The 27,846-nt window shown below is 46.6% G+C and overlaps 1 protein-coding gene across 1 annotated transcript in view; it reads right to left on the bottom strand.

The window, feature by feature from the left end:
• Positions 1–27,571, bottom strand: part of LINGO3 (leucine rich repeat and Ig domain containing 3) — a 36,178-nt gene extending 8,607 nt beyond the window's left edge. Inside the window, exons 1-2 of the mRNA XM_031948093.1 lie at positions 27,431–27,571; positions 10,825–11,009 (exon numbers count right to left, since the gene is read on the bottom strand). The gene's annotated coding sequence lies outside the window, so the exon portion shown is untranslated. The remainder of the gene's footprint in view (positions 1–10,824; positions 11,010–27,430) is intronic.
• Positions 27,572–27,846: the final 275 nt, after the last annotated feature.

Below are 27,846 nucleotides of genomic sequence, written 5' to 3'. Positions count from 1 at the left end.
TTGGGATGTTTCTCTCACTACATTTTTGTGGGGCTGGAAGGAACCTTATAACACACAACAACTACGTCCATGCTGAAAGGGGCCTTAGAACACAGATAAGACAGTGACAGCTAGAAGGAACCTTCAAGACCATCCAATCCAACCTTCCATAAAAAAGGAAAGGTCTTTCTAGAAGTCAATTAAAACCTGTTGGGGGACGGGATGCATTCAGAGCCAACATCCTGCAGAGGGAGAAGGTACCACCGCGCTGGACAATGAGAAAGGCTGTCCCAGGAGACTGAACATAAGGAGGTTGAGGCAGACACTCCTCCCCACCCCCACCCCAGCTTCTGCATATCAGCATATCCAGAGAGGGTTCCCTATTGTGGCTGCCCTTTCTCCTGAACTTCTCAGTTCAGTCACAGAGGGTTGGGAATGGGGCGGTCCTGGCCAGACAGGAACTGACAGCCACTACTGCAGCAGGGCCCTTCTGCTTGGCTACCTCCTTGCCCAACTACCTTTCCTTTCAGCTTCACTGAATAGCTATTTTTGGGTGTCCTGTCAGCTGAAACACCCCAAAACTAGGGCCTCCTTCCTCCCCTCAGCTAATCTCCTCTGGGCTCCCCCATGCCTTCTAAACACAGACTTCCCCCTGCAGCCAAACTTAATGTCCTGCACACAGGAGGTCAGAGCTGGGAGGGCCCTTAGAACATGAATGTCAGAGCTGGGAGGGCCTTTAGAACACAAGACATCAGAGCAAGAATGGGTCAGGGAAGGCTTCTTGTAGAAAGTCAGTTCCTCAAGCATATATTAAACATTTACTAAATACTAGTGAAGCTAGGTAGTATTGTGGATAGGGCACCAGGCCTGGAAGACCTGAGTTCAAATCCGGCCTCAAATATTTACTATCTGGGTGATCCTGGGCATATCACTTAACTCTGCCTCAGTTTCTTCATCTGTCAAATGAACTGGAAAAGAAAATGACAAAGCCCTCTAGTATCTTTGCCAACAAAACCCCCATAGAAATCACAAAGAGCCAGAAATGACTGAAAATAACTGAACAACAAATACTATGTACCAGTCACTTTCTGAGCAATACTCAAGCCGAGTCTTGAAGGAAGTGAGACATTCTACCAGGCTGAAGGGAGAAAGGCAGAGAACTCACCAAAGCAAAAGAATGGAGTTAGAAAATAGCATGCTTTCTCCTCCCTCCTTTTAAATAATATTTTTTCCAATTACATGTAAAGACAATTTTTAATATTCATTTTTATTAAAGCTTCTTATTTTCCAAAACATACGTGTGGACAATTTTTCAGCATTAGCCCTTGCAAAACCCTGTGTTCCTGATACATTGTTGGTGGAATTGTGAATGCATCAGCCATTCTGGAGAGCAATTTGGAGCTGCTCAAAAAGTTACCAACTATGTATAGCCTTTGACCCAGCAGTGTTACTACTGGGCTTATACCCCAAAGAGATACTAAAGAAGGGAAAGGGACCCACATGTGCAAGAATGTTTGTGGCAGCCCTGTTTGTAGTGGCTAGAAACTGGAAACTGAGGGGATGCCCATCAAATGGAGAATGGCTGAATAAATTGTGGTATATGAATATTATGGAATATTATTGTTTGGTAAGAAATGACCAGCAGGATGATTTCAGAAAGGCCTGGAGAGACTTACATGAATTGATGCTGAGTGAAACGAGCAGGACCAGAAGATCATTATACACTTCAACAACAATACTATATGATGATCAATTCTGATGGACATGGCCATCCTCAGCAATGAGATGAACCAAATCAGTTCCAATAGAGCAATAAGGAACTGAACCAGCTACACCCAAGCAAAAGAACTCTGGGAGATGACTATGAACCACAACATAGAATTTCCAATCCCTCTATTTTTGTCCATCTGCGTTTTTGATTTCCTTCACAGGCTAAGTGTACACTATTTCAAAGTCCGACTTTTTTATGCAGCAAAATAACTGTTTGGATATGTGTGTGTGTGTATATATATATAAGTTATACTTTAACATATTTAACATGTATTGGTCAACCTGACATCTGGGGGAGGGCGTGGAGGGAAGGAGGGGAGAGGTTGGAACAGAAGGTTTTGCAATTGGCAGTGTTGAAAAATTACTCATGCATATATCTTGTAAATAAAAAGCTATAGTAAAAAACCCTGTGTTCCAATTTCCCCCCTTTCCCCCACATCCTCCTCCAGATGGCAAGCATTCCAATATATGTTACACATGGTACAAATATTTAACATTCATTTTTTTAAAATAAAATTTTGAGTCTCAAATTTTCTCCCTTTTTCCTCCTCACCTTCTTCTCTAAGACAGTAAGCAATTTGATATAGGTTAGATAGGTATGGCTTTTTTTTTTTTTTTTTTGGTGAGGAACAGCAAGAAGAGTTTATCCAGGTTAAAATTCAGGAAGGGAAATAACAGACTAAGTTTGGAAAAGTAGTTTGGGACCAGCTATAAAGAGCCTAACCAAGAGAAGATTGTTAAATCCGGGTGACTAAAAGATCAATGTGTCCTTTACAGAAATAAACAAATTCAATTGGGAGGTTGAGAGATGGGAAGATAATGAGTTTTGTTTTGGCCAGGTGCGTTTACATTGCCAATGGGACATTTGGTTTGGAATGTCTTATTAAACAGTGGGTGATATGGGCCTTGAGCTCCGGAAAAGAGTGGGGCTGAATATGCATACCTGGGAATCAGCATGGAGATGGTCATTGACCCCATGGGAGCTGAGGAGGTCACTGTACCCATTCTGTCCATCTCTCTTAAATGCAGTTTAAATCCAGTTCACCCATTTTCTGCAGGAATCTTTCCTCCCACCTAGTTTAGATTTGCAATCCATTATCTGACTACCAAACATTTGCTGCCTCAGCCAAAGAGGCAGCCCCCCACCAATGGACATGTCATCCTGACTCTCATCCATGTTTTACCAGTCTTTCTCCACACCCCAGGATTGCAAGGCCTCTGGCAGGGCCAGATGGTCTTTGGCTTCTAAAGATAATTAGCCAGCATGGAATGGGCAGCCACTGGGGCCTAAGGTCCCCGCCGGGAAGGATGGGGGGGATATCAGTGAGTCATTTTAATAAGGGGTTGCTTTGAAATGGTGCTGGGACAGCTGCAGGTCCCTAGGGGTAGCGGGGGAGAGCCAGGATTTGTGCTCAGTTAAGGGACTAAGGCAGCCAAGAGCAATGAGAGGAAAACCTGCCACCGTTGCCAGGAGGAAATGGAAGTTAGTGAGGAGAAACCCCAAATTAGGGTTCAGAGGGAGAGCTTGGGCTGCAATGCCAGTTCTGAGCCCTGCTACCTATGTGACCTTGGGGATGTTTTAACCTCTCTGTAAAATGAAGGCGTCCCACACATACAAAAATATTTACAACTTTCTCTGGTGGCAAAGACTTGGAAACTCAGAACGTGTCCATCAATTGGGGAATGGCTGAACAAGTTAGGGTGTGTGCATGTGGTGGAGTATTATTGTGCCCAGGAAAACCTAGGAAGTCTTATGTGGATTGGTACAGAGTGAAATGATCACTCTATTTGAATTTTAACTATTTGTGTAATAGTAACACTCTCAAAGACTTGGGAATGCTCGTCAATTCCTATATCAACTAGGACAAGAAATCTGAGTAATTCTAAGACTAACCACGGTTTCAGAGGATCAGTAATGACTTGTGCTGCTGCCCACCTCTGATCAATCCATAAACTTTGGTTAAAGTGCTTACTCTATGCTAAGCACTGTTTGAAACACACACTAGACTCAGGGCACAGAATGAGATACACTATTTTTGATACGGCCAATGCAGAAATTTATTTTGCTTGATGGCACATATTAGTTCCAAGGTTTTTGTTTTTCCTTTCCCCCACTCCAAGTTGGATGAGAGAGAAAACTGTATTTTTTTGTTAACTGAAAAAAAAGAATTTAATTAAAAATAAAATAAAAAAAAACAATAGAGTTGGGACTGTGTCCTTTAAGATACCTTTTGAACTAAAAAAATCTCTGCTTTTGTGATTTACTGAAGAAAGTAGACATGGTGAGCCAAAAGAGGACAACGTGTGGGGCAAAGATGTGATTACTTACTGTCTAAAAGCAGTCAAAGGGCTGTCACATGAAAGGTTTATTCTGCTTGGCTGGAGAGGACATAAGGAAGATTGATGGAAGATTGATGGAGGGTTCATAGAAACAGGATGGTTGAGGGAGAGAAAGTGATATTCTATATTTAGAATCAGAGGCCCTGCCCTCTCACTTAATATTTGTGTCATGTTGGACCATTCTCTGAGCCTCAGTTTCCTCATCTGTAAGAATAAGAGAATCGAATGATAGCCCTGAAAAACATATGGAGAGACCAATCTCTCTCCTTTTGGCAGAGAAGTGAGGGACTGACTACTAGGACCGGGTAGTGAATACACTATATTGTGTATTCCTGCTTAATTGTTTCCAGGGAGGGTTTAAGATGGCGGTAGTAAAAAAAAAAGGAAGGAAACAAGAATGCCCACCATGTGCCAGATACTATACTAAGCCTTGCCCATATATTAACTCAATTAATAATAATAATAAGGGAGGAGATGCTGTGACGACCCCTATTTTATAATTTAGGAAATGAAAGCAGGCAGGGTCACACAGCTAGTAAGAGTCTAAGGCTGTTTCAGGACCATTACTCCATCTATTGGGGAAGATTTTTCCAAAAATGACTGTTATATAAACAAAAGACATTAATAATATATATTTTGTTTTTTTAAATGTCTTAGAAGAGGGTCAAAGAATTCTTAAAGCGTGCTTTGATTTCCCCACTCCCAAAAGGAAGGCACTGGATGAGATGGCCTCTAAAATTCCTTGTAGTTCTATCATAACCAGGACATAAGGGAAGCTCCTTGAGAATGAGAATGATTTTGCAGTTTTGTCTTTGCATCCCCATCCTGGCACCTAGAACTGTGTCTTATAAATAGCAGATGCTAAATAAATCATTGCTGATCTGGTGAGCTGGATGTATCTGGTCAGTCTGCCTGCATGGACCCCAGGTCCTGGGAATCCCATCTGTCATGTCCTCAGGCTGCATCCTGTCTACACCTACCCTGTGTTCCAAGCTATTCTCATTCAACAGGACTATAGCACTAGCCTCCAGGGTGGTCCTCTTGACTCTTCATTTAATTTCCTCACTCCCCAATCTCTTCTGCACAAAGGTCTTTCCAACTCTCACATTTTGTGTTCTCAGTCCCTTCCAGCTCTGACACCCTGTGTTTTAAGGGCCCTCCCAGCCCTGACATCTTAGATTTTAGTGGCCCATCAAGCTTTGCCATCCTATGTTAGTAGAGCTCTCCCAGCTCTGTCATTGTGTGTTCTAAGAGTCCTGCCAGTCCAGACATTCTATGTACTAAGGGCTCTCCCAGCCCTGACATCCTGGGTTCTTAAGGACTTTCTCAGCAATAATATTTTGTGCTCTAAAGACCTTTCCAGTTCTGACATTTTCTGTACTAAGGAGTTTCACCCTCTATGTTCTAAAAGCCTTCGTAGCTCTGACATTCTTTGATTTCACATCTACCCCTAACTCTACTCCTGACTCATCCAACTCTAATTGTTAAAAACTGCCTGGCACAATTCTTTCTTCCCTTCTGCTTCCTTACCCAAGATACTGTCAGGCATTTTTTTTTGCTCAAATGAGAATAGTACATGTTGTTTCCCACTACAGGGAAGGATCTTTTAAATATACAAAATCAACTTAAAAAGGATCCCCAGTCATCTGGAGAAGTCACACTGGTCTTGAATGCCGGGCCTTAAGACTTGTGAAAGACCTTGGAATTCAATTCATGTCTGAACCAAAAAAATCACCTCTACAATTTAACTGACAAATGGCCATCGGGCTCCCATCACCCTCCGGAACTCCATCTTCCCCTCCTGCTAATTCTAGTTCTAATTCCCCCCCTAGTTCTAATTGTTAAGAAGTTTTCCCTTCATTTAATCGTAATTCACCTCTTTGTAGCTTCCAGCCTGCTGTCAGGGATCTGCCCTGTGGGGCCAAGCGGCACAAATCTAATCTCTTTCACATAATAGCCTTTCAAATGTTGTTCTTGTTGTTCAGTCACGTCTGACTCTTCATCACTCCATTTGGAGTTTTCCTGGCAAAGAGACTGCAGCGGTTTGCCATTTCCTCCTCTGGCTCATTTTATAGATGAAGAAATGGAGGCAAACAGGATTAGGTTACTTGCCCAGGGTCACACAGTTAGTAAGTATATGAAGCCCCATTTGAACTTAGGAAGATGAGACTTCCTGAATCTAGACCCAGCATTCTGTCCATTTTTATCAGCCTAGCTGATCTCTGTCTCTGTACAACAGAGAGAGAGAGAGAGAGAGAGAGAGAGAGAGAGAGAGAGAGAGAGAGAAGAAGAGAAGGAGAAAGAGGAGGGGAGGAGGGAGAGAGAGGAAAGAAAAGTACAAACTTATGTAAACGTCAGCCATTATGATTATTCTAGACTAAAAACTCTGTGATTCTTTGATTCCATCTCCAGAAGGGTCACACACCAGGTGGCTTCAGGGGGAGACATGTTTTGCTCCAGCATCACTCATTCACTGTTGTGGTGATAGAAATTGTGAAGGCAAAGGGGGGAAGGGGCATGGAAAGCACCAAGTCTAAATGAGATTTATTGTTAATCCTATCTTAATTCTCCTGCTGGGGACATAATCCTCCCTACTCCCCAGCCATAAAATCCCTCTCTCTGTCTCTCGGGCTAAAAATCACTTTTTTTCTAGGTCATTCCCTTCCAAGAGTCCCCAAGCCCAAAAGCTGGGAAAGGTATACAGCCAGTGCAAGTTGGGCTGGCCCCCAGGAGATCCTGGAACCACGGACAGCTCCACGTAGGTGGTGAGCCAAGTGGAGAGTATTCCTAAGGGGAGAGAGGGAGGAAAGAGAGACAGAGACAGAGAGACAGCAAGAGAGGGGGAAAATGAGAGTGAGAGAGAGAGAGAGAGAGAGAGAGAGAGAGAGAGTGTGTGTGTGTGTGTGTGTGTGTGTGTGTGTGTGTGTGTGTGTGACTGAACTGGCTATCAGAGAAATGCTTCTAGAACCTCAGAGCTACAAGAGACCTTAAATCAGAATGTCAGCAGAAAAATGGCCCCAAAGGAGTCCTTAGTACGTAGGGCTGGGAGGGCCATCAGCAGCCGGATCATCCCATCCTCTTATCTGACAGAGGGGACACACTGAGGCCCAGGGAGGAGCTGAAAGGGACTCTGAGGTCACTGAGTCCCAAATGAGTCAAATATTCTACAGATGAAGAAACTGAGGCACAAACCATGAGATTTGCCCCAAATGACACAGAGGCAGAGGTGAAATTCCCATCCAGGTCCTCCAAGTGCCAAATTCAGCATATGAATGGTGCTATGGTGGCTCAGGCCCTTCCTTTGACAGATGAGAACACTGAGGTGGAGATCTCCTGCAGAGACCCATGGCAGCGAATCGTGCTGTCACTCAAAAGCCATAGAGCTAGTGAGGGGCTGAGCAGGGGCGGAAACCAGGGCTGGTGCCTCCCAGGCCTTTTCCTGGGTTCAGCAGCTTACTGTGGCCCCCCCTCCACAAGAAGGGTTGGGGATGGAATGGACAGAATCCTGAGATGCTTTGCTTTGGAGGTTGAGGGCTGCCTTCCCCTCTCCCTTGGCATCTCTCTGTCTCTCCCCCGTTTTTCCTTCCTTTCCTTCCCCCTCTCTCTCCCTCCCTCCCCCTCTTTCTCTTCCTTTCTCCCTCCTCTTTCTCCTCCTTCTTCCTTCCCTTCCTCTTTCCCTCCCTCAGCAGCCTGGCTGAGCCCTGGTTCTGCCTGTGAACTTGACTTCCCACCTGAAACCTGTCACCAGCCGCTCACTCAGTGCCTGCCTGCCTTCTAAAGGAACAATGTGACAGAGGAAAGGCCACCTCCCCCAATTCCCCTCTCCCCCCACTGCTGTGTCGTGACTCTCAGGGCCTGTGCTACTGGCCCAGGGAGGGGGGGAGGGCAGTGGGGGGGAGAAGCAGAGCTCCCCGTCCCCATGCTCTAGGCTCCCAACCTGAGGGCTGGTGGAGGAGGCAGGGATGGAGGGCTCAGCCCTGAATCAGGAGTGGGAGACCTAAATGGCTGATCCTTTCTCTTCTCTCGGAGCCCTGGGCCTGGGCTCAGCTGGAGAATGGCAAGGAAAGCCTCTGGGGGGTCCCCCCGATAAAACATAAATGCCAATTCTCCCTTGGACTAGAGGACCACAGAGCTGCCCCACCTGGATTGGGAGGGAGGGTAAAGGGAGGAGGGAAGTGATAAATGGAGCTAGAAACCTCCTGCTCAGTCCTTCTCCTAAGAGAAATTAAATGGACTTACTCTGGCCTAGGCACTGTGTAAAGCCCTGGGGATCCACATACATTAACGAGCCCCTCCCTGCTCTCAAGGTTCTCATCTTAATAGGGGAAGATGGCCACGCAGGGCAGAGAAAGCCATGTTAGTCTGGGAAGTCACAGGACAGGGTGGTGACCAGCAACAGGAGTTAACATAGTATTTCCAAAAATGGTGGGAGGCACGGAGTCTGATGTGAAGATGGTCAGACAGCCTGGCGCTAGGCCTGGGTCAGGTTAGAGAGGGAGCCTGAGGTGGGTGGTGATGGAAGGTGGGCATCAAGGGAACACTGCATTCTCTGGCTAGGCTCCAGGACAGGGATTCTTAAAACCCCTGTCCAATCCCTGCAGTTTAGGGAGTTCCAGGGACAGCTTTGGGGGGAGCCTGTTAAATTTGTATGGGAAAATAATATCTTTATTTTTATATTTGAAAACATTTTTCTGCAGAAGGGGTCCATAGATTTCATGGGACAAAGAGGTCCAAGACATAAAAAAAAGGTTAAAAACCTCTACTTTAGGGCAGTAGTGGCAAATTTATTTGCCCCCTCTGCCCTAGGGCTTTGAGCCTGGCCAGCCTGGGGAAAAGGTCAAACAGGAATCCTAACAAGTCCCTATTTTGCCCCAAGACAGTCACCCCAAACCTCTAGATTCAGCTGGAACCCCCTCCTTGTGCTCCTCTCCAATCCCTGAGTCATCCAGTGAGTGTTGGAAAGTGCTTCCTGTCCACTCCAGAGTGAAGGCTCCTGCTGCAGCCGAAGAATCTATGTGGTAGAAGTGAGGCAGTTGGCAGAAGAAAGGCCCACTGAGGGGGCACTTGAGGAAATGGCTCTCCCTCCTTTCAGGATCTGGACACCGGGGCCCTCCGTCTGACTCAGAGGCTCATGGGGAGTCTCAGGGCTAACGCTGCCCCGGGGCTGACGCTGTCCTGGGTTCATCCCCCCATGCCAGAGGCCCGAGCCTCCGCTCAGAGCAGGATCAATTCACTGCTCTCCACCTGATGCAGCTGGCGTCCATACTCCCTTTACTTTTCCTCTGGTCCCAGTTCTGGGCAGGATGAGGAGGGATCACCCTGCCAAAGCCTTATCCCTGGGCCCGCTAGCCATCTGCTTGGGAAACAATGGCCGGTTAGCTGATGCTCAGACCAGGCCGGCTGCTGCCCTCACAAGGACCTTGGCAGGAGGGAGGGAAGGGGAGAGAGCGAGGGTTCCTAGGCCCAGGCTTTGGAGTTGGGAATCCTCTCTCTCCCCCAACTCCAGGGTCAGACATTGCATCACCCCAACTGCAGCCTTCTCTAAAATGAGGGCACTCTGCTCAGAAACAGATGGCCTGGAGACCCCGTGGGGCAGGGAAATTCCAGGCAAAAGTTGCTGCCGTCCCCTAGGCAAGGTACACAAAGTACCCAGACTCCAACCTCCTTTCTAGGGTCCTGGTGAAGCAGACGGATCTGAAAATTTGATTTAACCCTTATTTGCCTATCATGACCTGATCTGATCATCTCCCCTGATGGGAAGAGTCCCAGCTAAAATCCTGTCTTGTTCAGGAAGCCCTGCTCAACTCCTTCCAATTCCAGTGCCTTCCCTCTATTGATCCCTCCTATTTCTCAGTCTATAGTTTGTTTGTGCATATGATCTTCCCCACTTAATTGTGAACTCAGAGAAATCAAGGACTGTCTTTTCTCTTTCTGTAAGGGATTTGTTCAAGGTCATCCAGAGAAGTAGGGAGCTCCCAAGGAGGGATTTGAATCTGAGACCTCCTACTCCAGAACCAGCGCTTCTGTGTGCTGTATACTCACAGCAACTGCTTTCCCTCGTCACTGCCCCTGCCTCCTCCTCATCGCTCCCTAGGATATCTCCCATTAAGCTATGTAGCCTTCTCATTAATGTGCTAAATACAAAGTCTTGCTGCTTCCACCACGATGTCTGGGTCTTCTGTAAAGTCCCTTGAAGTCCCAGCAGCAGACTCCAGAAATTATATTCTTACTTAGTAATTAACTTCCCAAGAGGGAGAATGTCACCTCCTTGGGTCTGGGGGTCCATTGTCCACTGGGGATACTCCCTAATAAGCTGATTGATAATGCCTCGCATTTGCAAAAAAAAAAAACAAAAAACAAAAAACAAAAACAAAACAAACAAAAAACAACAACAACAACAAAAAAAAAACGGGGCTGCTTTTCCACTAAGGACCACAGAATTGCAGAGTTAGAGTGGGGGATGATGAGGCTTTGAGCTCACAAAGTCCAACCCTACCATTTTACAGAGAGGGAAACTGAGGCCATGAAAAGGGAGGTGATTTTGTCCAGTGTCAGAGATGAATCCAGGGATGAGCTCAGATTCAAACACAGTTACCCAGTTCTTTCTACTCCCTCCCCCAGCCCCACCACAGCCCTGGGGGAGGCAGGAAGAGATGCTCTCTTCCTGATAGCTTCCTGATATCCTCATCTGACAGGCAAGGAAAGGAAGGCCCAGGGAAACAGAGGCTTACTTACCCAAGGTCACAAAGAGGCCTGGACTCTAGGACTTCAAAGTCAGGAGAAGGATTCCTGCCAGAGAAATGACAGAGGAGGCGGCAAACCCGGTCCACTTCACTCTGAGGGAGGATGCTTGCTCTGGCCAGGAGGCTCAGCACCTGCAGCTTGGCTCTGCACAACCTTCCCATGTCTTATTCATGACCCTGTTTGAAAAAGGAAATTTTCAGGCAGTGGAAGGGCAGGTCACGGCCAGTTTTGGGGGGAGGAAGAGAAAAAGAGAGAGAGACAGAGAAACAGAGAGAGACAGAGAAACAGAGAGAGAGACACACACACACACAGAGAGAAAGAGAGACAGAGAAACAGAGGGAGAGAGAGAGAGACAGAGACAGAGAAACAGAGAGAGAGAGAGAAACAGAGATAGACAGAGAAAGAGATAGAGAGACACAGAGAAAGAGACAGAGAGAAAGAAAGACAGAGATAGTGAAAGAAAGACAGAGGAGAGAGAGAAGAAAGGAAGGAAGAAGGGGAAGAAAGACAGAGAGATAAGACAGAGAGGAAGAGAAAGAAACAGAAGGAGACCTTTCTTGCCTTTGAATAAGCCTGGTGTTAGTGCCAGGATTTGGGGGATCACTCATCGGTGGCTGCCCTGAATAGGGAGCGGATCCCAGAAGCAGCCAAACCTTCCTTGAATGATTCAAGTGGTAGGCTACCTGGCCAAATGTAGAAGAGGTGAATGGAGGGTCAGACTCTGATGGCCCCTTCTCTGAGGGAAAAACATCTGCTGGAGGCTGGTGAGATCTTATTCCCCAAAAATGGAATATTCCAAAACTTTTCATAAACCATAGAAAGTCAGATCTAGAATGGATGTTAGAACATGGAATATTAAAGTTGAGAGACCCCTTAGAACTGAGAATGTCAGAGCTGGGAGGACCCTAAGAACCCAGGATATCAGAGCTGGGGGGGTGGGGGGGGCTTAGAACCCGGGATGTTAGAACTGGCAAGAAAAACACAGAACACAGAGAATATCAGTAAACTTTAAAAAATATTGTCCAACTTTCTTATTTTACACTGAGGGTCAGAGATTGAAATTTTGATCTAGGTTATCCTGAAAATTAATGGCAGCACTGGGATGAGATACCATAGATCTCCTGGGCTAGATTTTGCTGAGTGTTGCCTCTCATCCCCAAACAGCAATCTAAATTGGGAAGGGCCCCGGACCAGGAGGAAGGTTTTTATTATCTCTGCTACCAACTCTTGTGTGACCTCAGGCAAGCCCCATAATCTCTCTGAGTCTGAGAGTCTCCATCTGTCAGTTGAAGGGGCAGACTAATGATCTCTAAGGTCCCTTCCAGCTCTAACATTCAAAAATTATTAATTTGGAACAAGGGGCAGCTGATCCCAAAGTGCCTGGCAGGGGAACCATAAGCTGTGGCCTATTTTTTTTTAACTCAAAATTCTCCTCATGCCCCTCCTGGCCCCAAATGTTTAACTCTTTCTTTGTTGCTTGAGTAGAAAGCTATCAGGGGAGGGGAAGGAGCTGGGGAGAGAGAGAGGAAAGGAGGGAGGGAGAGAAAAAGAGAGGGAGAGAGACAAAGAGAGGGAGAAAGAGACAGAGACAAAGAGAAAGACAGAGACAGAGGAAAAGGAGAAGAAAAAAGAAAAAGAGGAAGAAAAAGAAAAGGAGGGAGACAGAGACAGAGAGAGAAAGAGAGAGAGACAGATACATAGAGACAAAGAGACAGTGAGAGAGACGAGAGACAGACACACAGAGAGAGAGACAGACTGAGAGAGAGAGAGAGAATGTGTGTGTGTCTGAGTTCTGGGGCAATGCCATAACTCTTGGCTGGAAGGCCAGATGTCCAGGTTTCTGGCTGTCTTACAAAGTTTGCTGATTAGCCTTCAGCAAAGTATGATGCCATGAAAAGAGCCCCTGGGTTGGGAGTCAGAACAATTGGGTCCCAGTCCTAGTTCCGCACTAACTTGGCTATGTCCCTTTGGGGAAGTGAATTTCATTTTTCAAACCTCAGTTTTTCCATTTATAAAATAAAAGGATTAGACTAAACTCAAGTAGATTAGGCTAAACTCAAGTAGAAAAAGATCCCTGCTGACCACATATTGACTTAGAAAATCACAAATTCACATCATCTGCACCATATTGTATTTTTATTTATTTTGTTAAACATTTTCCAATTATATTTTTATCTGTTTCAGGCTATGCTCTTTTGGAGCAGTAAGCAATCCACAGGTCTACAAGTTTGATACCTTTGGATGATATCAACAGTACCTACCAGTTCTGATGATGTGTTTTAAAGCCCCTTCCACTTTTGATAACCTGGGTTCTGAGAACTGCCCTCAAGCTCTGACATTTTCTGTTGTATGTTCTAAGGGGATTCCTAAGGCTGAATTTCTAAGGGCCCTCCCAGCTCCGACATCCTGAGTTCTAAGGCCCCTCCCAGCTCTGACCTCCTGGGTTCTATGTTAATACTTTAAAACTCTAGAAATCTCTAATCCTAAACTACAGTTCAAATCTGGATTTTCATTTCCATATCCTGGAGAACCTAGGTCAGCCAGGGTGGGGACAGAACCGCAGGTTAGGAATGGAGACAGTGAAGAAGGTCCTTCATATTCAGGCCTGAGAGTTGGGAGTTGGAGTAGGAAGGAGATGCCAAAGACAGACTGTTCCCAATGATGACAAATAGTCCAGGATGTTCTAGGACAGAGGGACCTAGAAGAAGGAAAAGCAGAGGCAGGTCCGCAGCCCTTGGTTTCTGGGGCCTGGAAGATGCTCTCCATCTTCCCCTTCCCAAGTCTGGGGACAGATGCACTGAGCTTTGGCCCTCCTGGATGTCCCTTTTGGCACTGGGCTCTGGAGCCAAGGGAAGGGGTTCAGTTTGATTTGGTTGTGGCAAAGAGGTTGCTGTTATTTACACATTTTACAAATGCTCTCATTTAAATCTGGGTGCCCCCAAATCCACGTCCTCCAGGCATTTCTGCTTCAGAGGAGTTCTGTTTTACACAGAACTCATTGTCTTTCTCCTCAAACCTTCTGCTCTTTTTATCTTCCTTTTTTTTCCCCCCTGTTGAGGATACCACCATTCCTCCCCTGAGCCAGATTTGCAATCTAAGCATTATCCTCACTTCCATTTCCCCCATTATCCAGTGATCTCACTGTACCTCTGCTCATCATTCACACAGCCACCCCCTTATCCGGAGGCCTTCGTCACCTGTGGCCTGGACCCCCAGTTGTTCTTCCCAGCTTGATCTTTCTGATCCGTCTTGCACACTGCTGCCAAAGTGATTTTCCTAAAGCAAAGCCTGACTTTGTCATTTTTCTACTCAATAAACTCCCTCCTGACTCTAGGGGAAAAAATTTAAATGTCTTTGTTTGGCATTTAAGCCCTTCACAAACTGGCACCGGTCCACGGGCCTGTGTTGCCTTGTCCCCACTCTTTTCAGCTTCCATTGACACGATATCCCCCCCAATTAGAGTATAAGCTCTCTGAGGGTAGGGACTGTCTTTGTTTATTTGGGTAATACTGGCACTTAACAGTACCCGGCCCAAAGTAAACACAAACTGACATTATACATTCATCTCCCCCTACTGTATGGTCCGGCTATTGGGCTTCCTGGGCTTCTTCAAACCCAGCACTCCATCTCCCACCTCTGATTTTGCCTAAGTTGACACCCTTTTTTAAAATTAAAACTTTTTATTTTCAAAATATATGCAGAGATAGTTTTCAACATTCACCCTTGTAAAACCTTGAGTTCCAAGTTTTTTCTCCCTTCCTTCCCTCCCTCTCCCTCGCCCAGACAGCAGATAATCCACTATATGTTAAACTCGGCTTGCTGGAGACACGTTCCCCATCACTGTTGCTTTCTTCAAAGCTCAGCAGAAACCTCACCCTCCACAGAGGGCCTTTCCTGATTATCCAATTGCCCACTCATGCCCTCATTAACTTGTGCTTCTCTAGATGGCATAGTTAATAGAACACTGGATCAGAAGTCAGAAAACTCCTAGTTCAAATTTAGCTCCATATACTTAATAGCAATGTGACCTTAGGGAAGCTATTTAATCTCTGTTTGCCTCAGTTTCCTCATCTGTAAAGTGGGGATCATAATACCTATCTCTAGAGTCATCATGGGGACCAGTAAGCATTATATATAAGTGTCAGCTATTATTATTATTATTGTTATACATGTACTAGTTGTCTCCCCCTATAGAATTTCTCCATGTCCCCAGTGCCTAGCCTGGCCCAGAGCAGTTGCCTGATTACGAAGGGCTGTTGATTGAGTTATTAACATTATGACTCCAGACGGGGTCTCAGAATTTCCCATGCTATGTGTTAGCTTGAAATCCAAAGAGCAGATCCCAAGGTTTGAGGCCGAAAAGTGGCCTCTAGTCTAATTTACAAAGAAGGGTCACAGATATCAGCGGCAGAGCTGAATTCGAACCCAGATCCTTTGGTTCCCAACACAGTGGATCCTGCCTTGGTCCTGCCTCTGCTACTTATGATGAGTCCTTTTTGTTTTGTTTTGGATGAAAGTGGAGGAGGAACGTTATCTTCCATTTACGGTACCACCTCTTACAGGCTCTCAATTCCCCATATACTTATTAAACATCTACTATATTTTAAATATGATGCCTTACATACAGTAGGTGCTTAATTGTTACCGCCAATTTTAAAATTTTTATTTAAATTGTTTTTTAATCAACAAAAACCTCCCTTCTCTCCCTTCTACCCCATTGTGAAAGAGAAAAACTAAAGCCATGTTACAGATACATATTGTCAAGCAAAACAAATTGCTGCATTGGCTGCATACAAAAGAAAATAAATGAATCAATCTGTACTCTGAGTCCATCACCTTTCCGTCATAAGGAGGTGAGCAGCTGGTTTCACATCGAGTCCTCTAGAATCATGGCTGGTCATTGCTGTCACCTTGAAATGTCCCTTATCTCCCTAAACTAGCTCTTTACAGCTAGTTGATGAAATACAGCTAGTTGATGAAATACTTGAACTGTCTGCCTCAACTTTCCCACCTGTAAAATAGGAACAATAATAGCATTTCCCCCCCCCCAGATCATTGTGGAGATAAATGAGATAATATATATATATATAAAAATAATAATAATAGCATTCACCTAATGCTTTAAGTTTGCAAAATTCTTCACACATGTATATTTTCTTTTGATCCTCACAAAATCCTGGGAGACAGATGCTATTATCTCCATTTTACAGTAAAGTGGGTGAGGCAGGATTTGAACTCAGGAAGCTGACTCCAGGTGCAGCGGTCTACCCATTGTAACACCCAGCTGTTCTAAGTTTCTCTGGCAAACCTAAAACTATCATCATCATCATCATTTTGGGGGACAACCTTCACAGGGCCCAACACAGGACTTTGCAAATAGAAAGTGCTCAGCAAAGTTTCTCTGATCAACTGACTGGTAAATGACAAGGGGTAGGTCCCTACCTTGGAGAGCAGGGCAAGATTCTTTATTGATCCCCAACTGGATAACAGACAAGTGTTTCAAGGGCAGATCCAGCCCTGTGCGTTCATCTTTATGCATGATTAGCTGCAGAGGGAGCCAGGGAGGGGTCACTGCTGCAAGGGGAATCACCTGCCAGGCAGGAGGGATATATGGGCAGGAGGCCAGGTGGCCCCAGCTGGCTTTCTGAGCTTTCTAGGACCAGAACCCAGGTTCTCTCGCTTCTGTAGTCTCTGCTTATATACAGGCCCTGCTCTGAGCTTCTCAGATGCAGGAAAAGTCATCTCATCCTGGAAGGAATGAAGGCCTAAGTTTAGGGAGGAAGAAGCAGATGGCCCACCCTGTTCCCCAGATTTAACTAATGGTTTCTCCGAGCTTTAAACTATGGTCCCATTTCTCTTAACCCCAAAGAGCTCAAATAGGACAGAGCAAGGAAGGAGCACTTATTAAGCACTTACTATGTGCCAGGCAACATACTAAACAGTTCACAAACATTATCTCCCTTGAGTAGTTAGTTGAGAAAACTGAGGCCATCAAGGGTAAAATGACTTGTCTAGGGGTCACCTGTTTGCATTCTCTCTCCTGCACCACCTAGCTGTCTCTAAGAGCATGCAATGAGTATCTGGGTTTGTGGAGAGCAGAACTGGGGACTCCCAAGTCTGTCTGAGGGCAGCCCATCCCCACCCCACCCCCACCAGACAATGGGCTCAGTTATTTCAGCCCCTGTTCAAATAAGCAAAATCAACTTATCTAAGGTGCTTTCCAGATCACAAGGTGTTTTTCTCACAACAGACTATGCTGAGCAGGTCTTAATTATACCCATTATACAGTGGAAAAAACTGAGCATAAGGTCAGTGAATCCACTTGCTCAAGATTATCTAAAGGCCTGGCAGAATCTAGGCCTCCTGGATCCAAGTTCAAGGTTCTTCCCATGAAAAAGCCTTAAAAATGTGTGCTGCACTTCCTGGGGAGCTGTCTCCCGGAGGCACTGTGCCTTTCTGGCTCTCTGAAGACTCTGCCCCAGTCCCTCTCTCTCCCTCCGAGTCCGTGGCCCCACACTCCTTGGGCTGTCCTTGTCACATCCCTGTTTCTGCAGCCCTTCCTGTGAGCTTAACATCTTCCTGTGCCCCCAAGGAACCCTGGACAGCGACATCCTCCTGCCTCTCCTTAATGCAGTGGGACACAGCAGCTCAGGGGGCCGGCTGCTGCCAGCACAGATGGCCTTGCTGGGAGGACTCCAGGCAGCGGGAAGCCTTTCCTTCCCTCAGGATTGGGGATTGGGGGGGGGGGGGGGGAGAAGGCCGAGAGAGGGAGGCTAGCGGGATTTGGGAGGGCCTGGACTCTCTCCTCTTCCTTTGCCCTGACACAGCAGCTTCCTTACTGCTACAGTCACCAGGCCAGTCCCGGCTCCCTCTTCCCAAGGCTTGCTTTGTCTCTCCCTTGCTCAGAAACTTCCCATAACTCCAGAAGTCTCCCATTGCCTACAGGACAGGACCTTAGAGATGTCTAATTCTAATCAAGAAGCTCTCTGTAATTATATTTCAAGGGAGCTGTGAACTTAGATAGGAAAAAATCCACCTTTAATTCAATATATAGATTTCCTTTGCCATACTTTGTATTTTTGTCTTATACATTTTAAACTTCTAAGAACAGGTCCATAAGGTTTCACCAAACTGACACAAAAAAATTTGGTTTAGAAACTTTTGATAAGAGAAATCCTATCGTATTACAGGTGAGGAAACTGAGGCAGGCAGGGAGGGCTGACTGTCCAAGGTCACTGGGATTTAGCTAAGGGTTCCTCTGACTCCAAGCCCCAAGGCTCTTTGTACTCTATGACAGACTGTCTCAACTTCTTGGTCTGGTCATTTGAGATCCTCCATGCTGTGGCCCCAGTCTCTTTCTGCTGCCTTGCTTTTTCCTCCCCAACATGGAGTCTTTATTCAAGGTCTTCCCACTCCCCTAGGAACATTTCACCAGACCTTTCTTGCCTCAGAACCTTTGTCTGCAATGCCTTCTCTACTCTTCTTTTTAAAATTATTTTTTAATGAATAATGAACACAGGGCAGCTAGATGGTACAGGGGATAGAGCACCAGACCTGAAGTCAGGAGGACCTGAGTTCAAATATGGCCTCAGATACTTAACACTTACTGGCTGTGTGACCCTGAACAAGTCACTTAACCCCAATTGCCTCAGGGGGAAAAAAACAAAAAAAAGAACAATGAATTCTTATTAAATATTTATTTTCCTTCCCTCCTATCACTCTCCCCCATTAAAGGAAAACAAAAATCCATTGTAAGAACTGATACATTGTTGGTAGAATTGTGACTACATCCAGCCATTCTGGAGAGCAATTTGGAACTATGCTTAAAAAATTATCAAACTGCACACCCTTTGATCCAGCAGTGTTACTACTGGGCTTATATCCCAAAGAGATCATAAAGAAGGGAAAGGGACCTGTATGTGCACGAATGTTTGTGGCAGCCCTGTTAGTAGTGGCCAAAAACTGGAAACTGAATGGATGTCCATCAGCTGGGGAATGGCTGAATAAGTTGTGGTATATGAATGTTATGGAATCATTATTCGGTAAGAAATGACCAGCAGGATGATTTCAGAAAGGCCTGGAGAGACTTACATGAACTGATGCTGAGTGAAATGAGGAGGACCAGGAGATCATTATATATTTCAACAACAATACTATATGATGACCAGTTCTGATGGACATGGCCATCTTCAGCAATGAGATCAACCAAATCATTTCCAATGGAGCAGTAATGAACTGAACCAGCTACACCCAGTGAAAGAACTCTGGGAGATGACTAAAAACCATTACATAGCATTTCCACTCCCTCTGTTTTTGTCCGTCTGCATTTTTTATTTCCTTCACAGGCTAATTGTACACTATTTCAGAGTCTGATTCTTTTTGTACAGCAAAATAACTGTTTGGCCAGGTATACATATATTGTATTTAATTTATACTTTAACATATTTAACATGTATTGTTCATCCTGCCATCTAGGGGAGGGGGAGGGGTGAAGGAGGGGAAAAATTGGAACAAAAGGTTTGGCAATTGTCAATGCAATAAAATGCATATAACTTGTAAATAAAAAGCTATTTAAAAAAAAAATCCATTATAAGAGATATGTATACTAAAGCAAAGCAAATTCCTGCACTGGCCATGTCCAAAAACACACTTGATTCTGCACCTTGGGGCATCAGCTTTCTTCCAGAAAGGGGGGGCATCTTTTAATTATAGTCCAACTCAGATCTCCCCTTGTCTGTAAAGCTTTTTTTGACAACCAGCGGCTTCTCTCTTCTGGAAGGAGTTAAATCCAGTTAGAAACTGAACAGCTATCAAACTGTGCATACCCTTTGATCCAGCAGTGTTTCTACTGGGCTTATACCCCAAAGAGAACTTAAAGGAGGGAAAGGGGCCTGTATGTGCCAAAATGTTTGTGGCGGCCCTGTTTATAGTGGTTAGAAGCTGGAAAATGAATGGATGCCCATCAATTGGAGAATGGTTGAGTAAATTGTGGTATATGAATGTTATGGAATATTACTGTTCTGTAAGAAATGACCAGCAGGATGAATACAGAGAGGATTGGCGAGACTTACATGAACTGATGCTGAGTGAAATGAGCAGAACCAGGAGATCATTATATACCTCAACAACGATACTGTATGAGGATGTATTCTGATGGAAGTGGATTTCTTCAACAAAGAGAAGATCTAACTTAGTTTCAATTGATCAATGATGGACAGAAGCAGCTACACCCAAAGAAAGAACACTAGGAAATGAATGTAAACTGCTTGCATTTTTGTTCTTCTTCCCGGGTTATTTATACCTTCTAAATCCAATTCTCCCTGAGCAACAAGAGAACTGTTCGGTTCTACACACATGTATTGTATCCAAGACCTACCGTAACCTTTTTAACATGTATAGGACTGCTTGCCATCTGGGGGAGGGGGTAGAGGGAGGGAGGGGAAAAATCGGAATAGAAGTGAGTGCAAGGGATAATGTTGTAAAAAATTACCCTGGCATGGGTTCTGTCAATAAAAAGTTATTAAAAAAAAAAAAGAAACTGAACAGAGAAGGGCCTGGGCTTGGGAATTCTCCCTCTTGACTCTGTATTTCCTGTGACTCAGCTTAGAGTGGTAGAGAGAACCCTGGGATGGACATCACAGAACCTGGGTTTGTGGTAGAGAGAACCCAGGGATGGACATCACAGAACCTGGTTTTATGTTCTAACTCTGCCATTTATTAGCTGGGGGAAGGGAGGACGGGGCATTGGGCAAGATACTTCCCTTTGTGAACATCAGCACCCCATTTGTAAAATAGACATAACAATGCTGACATGGACTCGTGTCTTATGAAAAAGAAGTACTTTTTGTAAAATGACAAGTGCTCCAGAAATGGGAGCTATGATTCAAGTGTCATTTTCCACATGGAGCCACTTCTGATCCCCTGAGTTGAAGGCCTCTCGCTCCCCAAAATATGTTCTAGTCATTTTGCAGATTCTCTCCTTCCTTTCCCTTCCTCCCTCCTTCTCCCAGTCTCTAACACACACACACACACACACACACACACACACACACACTTTCTTAATAAGCACCTGTGTGTATTTCATATGTACATATATGTGCAAGTATATATATTCATATACACATATAAACATACCCTATCATCTCTCCTATTACAATAGAATGAAAGCTTTGAAGGGAAGGACTTCTACTTTTTTTTCTGTATACCTAGATATGGCACTCTAGTTGGCACATAGTGGGCTCGTAAAAACCTTACTGTTTGTATGAATTTGCCTGTTTTAGTAAAGCTTGATAAGGCAGTCAAGAAAGTTAATTCAAGCATAGGTCACATTTAAAGGGAAGCAAAGTGGCTAAGACCAGGAGAATGATAGTTTGGGGACAGAATGCTGAAACTAGATTCAAATCCAGCCTTAGTTATTTTCATGACCCCTGGCAAGTCACTTACCTGCTGCCTGCCTCAGTTTCCTGAACTGTAAAATGAGTATTATAAAGTACCTACCTCCCAGGATTGTTATAAGAAACAAATGAGATAATAATTGTAAAGGGCTTAGCATAGTTCTTGGTACACAGTAGGTATTTAATAAAGGCTTGTTTTTCTTGTTCCCTTCCCTTTTTTCCCTTCCTTCTTCCTTCTTTCCTTTCTTCTCACCCTACTTCCCTCCCTCTCTTATCCTTTCTTCCTTCCTTCCTTCCTTCCTTCCTTCCTTCCTTCCTTCCTTCCTTCCTTCCTTCCTTCCTCTACTTTGATTCAACCACATCTAAAGCAGTCTTAAATTTGAGATCCAAGAATTCCTTCAAAAGGTCTGTAGATAGATTTCAGGGAATCCATGAATTTGGACAGGAAAAACAGGAAAAAAAACATTATATCTTTATTCTCACCAACTATGATTTTTAAAAAACACAATTGTGAGAAAGGCTTCACCAGACTACCCCAGTGGTCTAGTGCCCACACAAAAGATTAAGACACTTTGATGAAGAGGACCCCAAGAGCTCTGGAAATCATCCCTTGATGAGGAAGGATGCTGAGAAGCTGGAGAAGGTCCAGAGCAGGATTGCCAGGAAGGCTCGGCAAACCTTGCAGGACTGTCTCAATATCTGTTCTTATTCTCCCTGGAGGGCTGGCCTGAGCAGAAGGGGCACTAAGCAGCCCTCCACCACCACCCGTGACTCCTTAGCTATCTAGATTTATTCTTTGGCATCTTGAAATCTTCTCTATCCTTCCAAATTCCTCATTCAAATCCAAATACCCTTGAGAGGTGTAACACCTCAAGGCATTATGAGCTAAAAACTGGGCAGATCTCTTCTGACAGCCAGTTCTAGGGCAAAGTCAAGCAGGAACAGTCCTGTGAGTATTGAGGAGAGGAGAAAATTATAGAAAGTTCAGGAAAGCTCAAACTGAAGGACTAGGGCCCTACTGGAAACAAATAAACGGGGGTTCAGTTTTCCCTGCCTTGCTGGGAACTGGGATTCCTCTGTGGTTGCCTTGCTAATTAGCAGTTTGACTCAGTCACAACCAAAGGAAGCCAGGGATTCTGAGAGGTGGAAGTGATAAGGTGGTACATTTGTGGTGTGGGAAATATGAGAAACAACAAAGAGACCAGTATGAGTGTATACAAAGAAATAAAGAACAGAAGAATAAAGGTCCAATAGTGATGGTTGAGTCCCAGTTCAAATATTAACTGAGTGACTATAATCACAGCAAAAGGAGCTGTTAACATTCCCCAAGTCTCAGTTTCCCCCTTTGTAAAATGAAAGGAATAATCATTGCGTTTGATTGTTCTGAGGAAAGTGCTTTGCAAACCTGGAATTGCGATCTACAAGTCAGAGCTGGAAGGAAGAATTTTTATTTTGTTTCTGACCCATGATTTCATTGATATAGGAAACTTCCATTAAGGAAAATACTCTCCACCATTGTTGCTATCACGTAAGACTCTTTGTGACCCCATCTAAGGTTTGCTTGGTAAAGATACTGCAGTGGTTTGCCATTACCTTTTCCAGCTCATTCAACAAATGAGTAAACTGAGGCAAACAGGGTAAAGGGACTTGCCCAGGATCACACAATTAGTAAGTGTCTGAGGCCTTCATCATGTAAATCAGTAACTCACTTGGAATTTAGAGACACTGAGAGTTGCCTGGAGGATGCCCAAAGTCAAGTGGATAGTGAGGTGTAAGGGGCAGGATTTGAACCACACACTATCCACTATGCTTCAGTGACCGTTGAGAAGGACCACAGAATGGTAGAACGGAAAGAGATTTGGCTAGAAGGGAACTTAGTCTATCCAGTTCAACCCCCTACCTCCCTCCCAATTTTAAAGATCAGGAAGTTGAGAAGGCCTGGCTGTGACCCAGATTCCATGCTGTACAGAATCAGATATCTCTACCACTCCAGCCACCGAGTCTCCCCCATTCCCCACTTGCCCTTTTTCTTCTGCTGCTTCTAAGCCCCAGTTTGGGCAGGGGATCCGAGTTGCAGGGGCAAAGGGATTGATGAATTGGTTGCCCTGGATTCCCAACCCCTCCGGGCTTTAATGTTACAGCAACTCATTAAGTGCTTAATTAGCTACCAACTAGAACCTAATTTAAGCATCTTAACCCTTAGTGCACCACCCAATCCACTTTCTACAGCCTCCGCTAGGTTGGTGGCCTGGGGAGCCAATGATTCCCAGGAAGTTGGGAGCCCTAGAACTGATATCAATCTATTACCAACTCAAGAACTTCTTCAAGTGTGTGAGGATCTCATCAGAAAAGTGCTGGATGCATTTCGAGCTGGAAAAGTTATTAGGAATCATCTGGTCCAATCCCTGCATTTTACAGAGAAGGAAACTGAGGCTCATGGACCAAGGGCAGCCAGCCAGCGGGAACTAACTAGAACTGTGATTCAAATTCTGAATTTTAATCCTGTGGCCTTTACACTATACCAGGGAGATGGACTCCCAAGGGGAAACTGCACAGCCAGAAACCATTTCCAGGGCTAACATTAATCCCAGGAGACCTCTCTGCTCTGGCTGCCTCAATTTATCTCAGTCCATAAAACAGAGAGAACTCACTCTCTCAGAAGGGGATGACTAAAGCACTCTGAGCTCCAGCCAGGGAAGAGCAGGAGGGTGACTCAGGCAGGAATTGTGCTGGCAGGTAATAATGACAGACCCTTATATCAAAGCACTTCCACCACCATTATGTCCCAGAAGCCCTGGTTGGAGCATTTTACAGATGAGGAGACTGAGGTGAAACAGGAAGCAGCTGCAGCATCATAGAAAGATCCCAAGATTCAGAGTCAGGGGGCTTACTGCTTTCTAGCTCGTGACCTTCGACAAAAAATGCACCCCCCTGGACCCCAGTTTCCTCATTTGTAAGATGACTGGGTGGGACTGGATTACGGATGCCAAACACACAGCCAGTAGGCCAATGCAGTACTCTGCACACCTGAATGCAGCAGGAACCAGATTAAAATGTCATTGGCAGGGGCAGCTGGGGGCATGGTAGAGAGAGTACCAGACCTGGATTCAAGTGTACCTAAGTTCAAATGTGGCCTCCAACATGATTCTGAGCTAGCCACTTAACCCCGGATTACCTTACTCCCCCCTGCCCCCAAGAAATATAATTGGAAATATTGAACAAAATAACATCATGTGGTTTTCTTAGTCTACATGCTGCCTGATTTTAATGGAAACCATGAACTAGAACATAAAATGCCTCTAGGACATCAGCTCAAATTCTGGCTGTCACTGACCAGCCGGATTTCTTTGTTCAAGTGACTTGTGTGACCTTTGGGAAGCTCAGTTTCCTCATCTGTAAAATGAAGGGCTCGAATTAAAATGACTTCTATGGCTTCTTCTGGCTCTAAATCATATGACTTAATAGCTCACAGTGCTGAGAATTAGACCTGGACTCCTAGCCCAACGTCCACCCTTCCACCCTGACCCTGGCTCCCACCGTCTCCCATGCAGCTTAAATTGGCAAGCCTCGGGCCACAGCTTGCTGCTGAGCCTTTGAATGAGGAGAGAGCTTAGGCTGGGTCTGCAAAGAAGGGGCATGGAGGCCCAGAACCAGAGCCAGCTCCATGGGCTGAGCAAGATCTGAAAGCCGTGCCCCCTTGGGTGATGGTCCCCTGCGATCACTGAGCCTCAGGTGACCTGATTAATCCCCAAATAAATCTGTGCTTTCTATGGAGAAGAGCATTTCCTGGCATTAAAAATAGGTGAGTTTGTATAAAGCCATATTTAAAAGTATCCTTCATTACATTCCCTCTGACTCCTGAGTTGTGTCCTAAGCAGCTGCCTGTATCTGGTCCTAATTTGGACGTCTCCTTTCAAAGGATGCAACCCTGTATGCTGATGAATGAAAGGAATTTATTAAGTGCTTATTACTGCATGGACACACATGCAAAACTGAGACAGGCTCTGCTCCCAGAGCTGATATTCAAGTCGGAGGAGTTGGGTTCTAGTTCTGCCTCTTTAGCCTGTAAGGGCACTGGGGGCATCACCATATACTCCATTTCTTCTTCAGTAAAATGATCTCTGGGCTCCATTTCTGTTCTACATCCTATGATCCTAAGATGGGTCCCCTTTCTCAGACTGAAAACTAGGGTGATCTGCTCAAAGCTGATGGATGCTGTATCCTGAAGCTTACCAGGACAAAGACCCTAGGAAGGAGGGGGAAGGGAGATAGAAATAGGGACAGGACTAGAGTGGATTCAATGATCCATCCCAGCACCCCACCTCTTCCCTATATCCTGAGGCCCCCTTCATTCTGGCCCTAACCCACATCTCACACCTTTATCTCCCCCTGTTCCCCTAGGCAGCTACCTCTTTCTGGAAAAACTCTGCATCTCTTCCCCTTGTCCCCCTCCAAAAAAAAATCACTCCCCTACTTAGAGAATCAAAGGATCAAGAGCTAGAAGAGACCTTAGTTAGGGCTGGAAAGGATCTTTAAAATAGCAACCTCAGATATTTCCTAATTGTGTGACTGAACAAATCTCTAAGCTTGTTCTAGCCTCAGTTTCCTCATCTGTAAAATGGGAATAATTATATCAGCGCTTACCTCTCTGAGATGTGAGGATGGAATCAGGCAGCATATTGCAGCACTTTGCAAATCTTAAAGCAATATGTTGTCAGCCATTGCAGGCTGCCTAGTCCTGACCTCCTCACTTTCCAAATAAGGCAACTGAGTCCCAGAGAGAGGAAATGAAGGTCACAGAGATGTTAGTGGGAGAGCCGAGTTTCTCCGGTCCCAAATCTGGCCCTCTGTCCAGTCCTTCTCCCGAGAGCAGCCCTTCTGGATCATCCACGCCCCACAATTTAGCCCTTAGACTGCTTTAGCACTCCCCCATTTCAGATGTATTTGAGTTGATGGGATGTATTGAGATGTGAGTTGCAGGCTCTCTGAAGGTATCACCCCCTGTCCTAGCACAGGGCAGGGCAGGACACACTGCCGTTACTAAGGACTTGTTGAGCGATTCTCCCCACCCACCCTTTCTCCTTGAGAGCTACCTCTCAGTCCTGGCCCAGCCCCTATTTCTCCATTCCTCCTTCCTCCCTCCAGATCCTGGCTCTTAGCAGGGGATGAACCCGGCCTCAGAGCTGACGGGGGCAGATCTGGGGAGTGGGGCAAACAGAAGTCTCCAGGAAGACAAAGGTGTTCCTAGAGATCCCTCCTCTCCCCCCACCTCCCCCAGGCCTGCGTGTCCCGGCGCATTCCCCTGGCTGGTGGGTTGGTGGGCTTGATGGGGAGTGATGGAGTGCAGACTCAGCAGCCCCCTGGCCCACAGCTTGCTGCCAGCCAGCGCCAGCCTCCCACCCCAGCACACCAGAGCAGCTCAGCTCAGCCCCTTCTGCTTCCTGGAACAAAAGTCCCGCGTACCTGCCCTCCTGTACACTCCCTCCCGGAAGGGGAGCCCTCTGCCCCCAGCCCCAACCCCCCGGGACACTGCCCCCCAAGGCCCCGGAGGGGTCCATCGCCTTTCCTAAGGTACAACTGGAATGGGTGCGGAGGGCCCCAGGAGGCTTGGCCCTGCTCAGACTTTCACCCAAAGTTTCAAGTGGGGTGGAGAATAAAATAAAGGTGGGAGGAAAAGGGAGAAGGGGGGCCCAGAGAAGGGGGCCCAGACCCTCCGGCTGCACCCAAGCAAGCAGATGGACCTACTCCCGGGCCAGGAGGGCCCTGCCTTCTTCCTCGGGAGCCCCGAAGGCATTTCAGCACCAGGAAGACCTCCCAGCGCCCCTAACTGCTGAGCAAAGGGGCCAAGGAGAGGGATGGAGGGGGGAAGTGGGTACCCCGGGCAAATAAGGGGGGGAAGTAGGAAAGGGAGCGGGAGCTCCGGGGCCGTCGGGCCGAGCCCCCCGGCACCTGGCCGCTGTGGAAGGCACGCGCCTGGCATCCTGACACCCGGGCACCTGGGAAGGCAGTCGGAGACGGGGGTGCAGTTTTCCCGTTCCGAGGCCGGACCTCCCCACCCAGTTCGGACCAGGGACGCAGGCGCGGGCACTTAGCACCCCGGGCACGGAGCGGTGGGCACTGGCACTGCTGGAGGGAGGGAGGGGGTAAGGGGAGCACCTGTAGGCTCCGGCCCCCCACCCGGAGCTGTGGCTCGGCTCACTTACCTCGGCTGCTGCTCCGCGTGGCTGCGCCGCGGCCCCCGGCTCCCTGCAGCCCAGGCTGGGGGCGGGGACGGAGGAGCCGGAGCGGGAGCCGGAGCCCGAGCACAAGCCCGCTGCCGCCGCCGCCGCCTCCCCCCCACCCCTGCCGCGCCGCGCGCTGCCGTGCGCCCGCCTCCCCCGCGCGCCCCAGCCGCCCGCCCGCCCGCGGTCTCGGTCTGCGGAGCCCAACTCCGCCGCCGGGGCCGGCGCGGGGCGGGGGCCTGGGGGGAGGGAGCGGGGGGAGCGGCGCGCGCGGGCTGCTGCGGCAGGGAGGCGCGGGGAGGGCCCGGCCCGGCCCCCGGAGCCGCCCCGAGCCCTCGGGGCCCTGGGCGGGCGGGCTGGCATGCTCTCCACCTGTGTGCGGCCGGCCCCCGCGCGTG

This window comes from Sarcophilus harrisii, chromosome 1, assembly GCF_902635505.1.
Source record: "Sarcophilus harrisii chromosome 1, mSarHar1.11, whole genome shotgun sequence".
Classification (NCBI taxonomy): Eukaryota; Metazoa; Chordata; class Mammalia; order Dasyuromorphia; family Dasyuridae; genus Sarcophilus; species Sarcophilus harrisii.
Note: the sequence above shows the minus strand (reverse complement) of the source record. Positions and strands in the feature narration are given on the sequence as shown.